We start from the raw sequence: 3,587 nt of genomic DNA, 5'->3' as shown, positions 1-3,587 counted from the left end.
TCTGGAAAGACAAATGTGTATTAAAACACTCTGCACCAATCTGATGGCTGTACATGATATAAATAACGGATTAAAAACACTAAATATACTTGTTGTTGAGCTAACAACAAAGATATGCTAGATAATTTAGCAGCAGAAAGACTCTGAACAGAAAATGTTGCTTATTTTATTGACATATGAACAGTTTGCAATTAACTAATCGCAAATTAAATGAGTGGTGAAACTGAGTTTAAGTACTTCTCAAAATATATTTACCCATTGGTAACACTTTATTTGAAGGGGTGTGCATAAGACTGACATGACACTGTCATAAAGATGACATAACACCTGTCATGAACATGAAGGAGTCTTTATGAATGTTTATGACTGTTGTCATGAAGTGTCATTCAGTAAATGTCACTTTTAATGCAAAGTTGCTCTAAAAGTTGCAATGAAAGTCCATAAAAAATGCCAACTTTGCATTAAATTATTTACAAAATCATGCAAAGTTGATATAAAGGTAATAATTGTAACATATATTGCCGAATGTCCCCATTTTGTGGCTATTGAGTCATATCATTTCATTCTTGTTGTGTTAGTTTCTCTGACTGTCTCAGTATTGGAGGAAGAATTGCTTATTATGCTTTTTTATTGAACTGAAAGGTTTTGATGTCCCACTGTGCAACTATTCATCCTTTGGAAGTAAATCTTGATTTTGCAATGTGGAATTCTTGGTGGGGTTTGAAATATGCTGCAGTTTGCACTAACATAATTAGACACAGTAGAGAGAGCAGTATGTGTTCTTTATGCTGCTCCAGAAACACCAGCTTTCAAGGCAGCTTGCTTAACTTTAGAAGCTGATCATACATTTCACTGAATACGTCTTTCTGCTGTCTGACCTCTTCCTTCCTGTGTCTCTCTCTCTGTGTTAATAACTAGTATTAGTTATTAATTTGAGTGAAAGGACAGGCTGATCTCTGCCCTTCTAGAGTATCCAAAAAAAAATTACCTGCAGCAATCCCAGACGAGTTAGAAATCTAATCTTAGGTCAAACTTTGTGGATCATAGTTTTGTAAATGGAGCCTCACTGTGAGTCTCTGCTAAGACTGGGGAAAATACAGAGAAACACACACAGAGGAGCCACTAAGCCCTCTGTTATCCAACCAAACAGACAACCAGGAAGTGGGGCATCAAAATGAAGAAAACAACAACAAAAGCATCATACCTGTGACTAAAAGTACAGTTGCTAAAATAAAAGTAAAAAGTATCTGTTCAAGAAATGACTCATGTAAGAGTCAGAAAGTATTTGGTAGAGAGGTTATTCACTGATCACAACATTTTATTCAATATTTTAAGGTGAGGTAATTTTATTTATTTAGCACATTTTCAGCAAAAATTAAAAGTGCTTTACATAATTAATGTACAAAACAATTAATGAAAGAAAAGAGCTTATAAAATGATGTAATAAGTGAGAAAAAGCAGAAAGTTATGTGCAAAATTTGGTATTTTGAAGACAAAAATGATAAAAAAAACAAATAAAAAACAAAACAAAACTGTGGCAACACTGCAAGATTTTTCAGTAAAGAGACATGATCACGGCTTGTTCTAGAGTCGGCCTATTAGTGAAAAGAAACACAAGCAAACAATAACACTATTAAGCTTATGGAAATATTAATAACTTATGACTTATTAATATGTTAAGGAGCTTTTATGAATTTATATTGTGTGGTTCTGATTTCATCTTTGTGATTTCTGTACAATAAAACTATTGATCTATTGATAGATCTGCATAAAAATATCCCCCATGTTTCTGTCTCACATCTGTGTAACATTAGGATGATATGTCTTTACAGCTAAAGCACTGAGTGAATATATTTACAACACATTCTTTGTTAAGAATTTGTTAAAACATTAAATGTATATCTTAATGTAAGTTAAGGTAAGGTCATTTTATTTATGTAGCACATTTTCAACAACAAGGCAGTTCAAACTGCTTTACATGAATTAGAAGGAAATGCAACAAAACAACAAACCAAAGGAAAGAGCAAAAGAAGAAAAAAATAAAACAAAAAAAATATATAACCCCCTGTTTAAGAATAAGTAGTTAATGATTTATAAACTAGTAGTTTCCCTGGAAATCCTTACTAGGTTTCTAGCAGGATGTCCTGAAGCAAACTTTGACCCTGGACCCTAAGGGGTCACGTCAGTCACAGAGACTCAACCGTACTGTCAGAGTGGCAGGTGAGAAGAAATGACCCGACAAAGCTGGAATGTGAAACCAACACCTGTTTAAGCATGAGCATGACAGATTACAGAAAAATGGTAATTATGCATCTAAAAGGTGTGATGAGCCTGAGGCAGTTCCCGCACTCAAAGAGAACGTACTGTAAGCGCAGGATTGAGACGCTTTGACTTCACATAACAATTATTCAACATGGTTTGAACTGCGGCCATTTGGAAAAAATGCTTTCATCCTTTCAGCTGCTATTAAAATCAGTAAAAATGATTTGGGACCCTGAAAGTGAGCTGCACATGGGAATGCTGTGTTCTAAAACACTGATATGAGGCGTGCAGCTGACTGAGCGTGTTCAGCCGTCCTGTCCCAAAGCTTCTGGGAATTATGTTTGGAAAATCCTGACCAGAATTCTTGCATTCAGACAAATGGCCTCATGCAGGGCTAACACAGTTAGCACATAGGAACATCAGTGTTTACACTCTAGAGCTGGAAGAGGTAACTTTTACCAAAATTTGCTTTTTAATGTTTTTGCTAAAACTCTCACTATGTCATGACAATATTAACTCAGATATATAATTGCTGAAAAATGTTAAATTCCTCCACCTCTTCCCTCTGGTTGTGCTGCCATCTGCAGAAATACACAACTCTGTCAACCAACCAATCAGAGCAAGGCTGAGGGTCTTAGTGCTGCCAATCACCCTTGTGTTCACTGTGATCACTGCACAGCAGCAGGTAGGGAGGGGCAACACAACGCTGCTCTATGCTCAACTGTTTACTCCAGCACTTCCTCTGGCTTCTCATTAATATGACTTTAATTTTACAATAACGTCTTCAGTCTGCACTGCAGTAATCTTACATCAACAACCTTTCAATATTAGATATCGTGCATTCTCAAATGCTTTGTTTATTTCTGCTTGTTTGTAAAAAAACAAACAAACAAACAAAAAAAACACGAGGCATTTCAGTCATTTCATTGAACAGATGTCATCTGGTGTTGGGTTTGGAAGTGATGAGTGGGCAAAAACAGGTGGGAGCATTCCCTGCTCATAAAAGAAGCAACTAGAGGAAGGAAAATGGGGCCAAAGCGTGCAGTCCTCACAGCCAGCAGACATGCTGTTCTGAACTGATAAAAATGACAAAGGAAAAAAAAATCTGGAATAAATAAGTCAGCTGGTCCAGCAGTTTTAAAGGAACGTTCTGTGCTTTTCTGCGAGTAAATATTAAAGGTATATGCTCAGTCCCTTCACAACTCCAGATGACAGGATGTTATAATCAGGCATACGGATCTGCACGCAAACTCACAACCACTGGGAAGCTGAGAAAAGCCCAGTGGACGAAAAGTTTCAGAAATCTGACCAAAGGCTTTGAATCC

The sequence above is a fragment of the Poecilia latipinna genome, unplaced genomic scaffold, assembly GCF_001443285.1.
Source record: "Poecilia latipinna isolate Pla-1442-1.1 unplaced genomic scaffold, P_latipinna-1.0 Scaffold998, whole genome shotgun sequence".
NCBI classification, from domain to species: domain Eukaryota; kingdom Metazoa; phylum Chordata; class Actinopteri; order Cyprinodontiformes; family Poeciliidae; genus Poecilia; species Poecilia latipinna.
The sequence above is the reverse complement of the archived record's forward strand: the minus strand, read 5'-3'. Positions refer to the sequence as shown.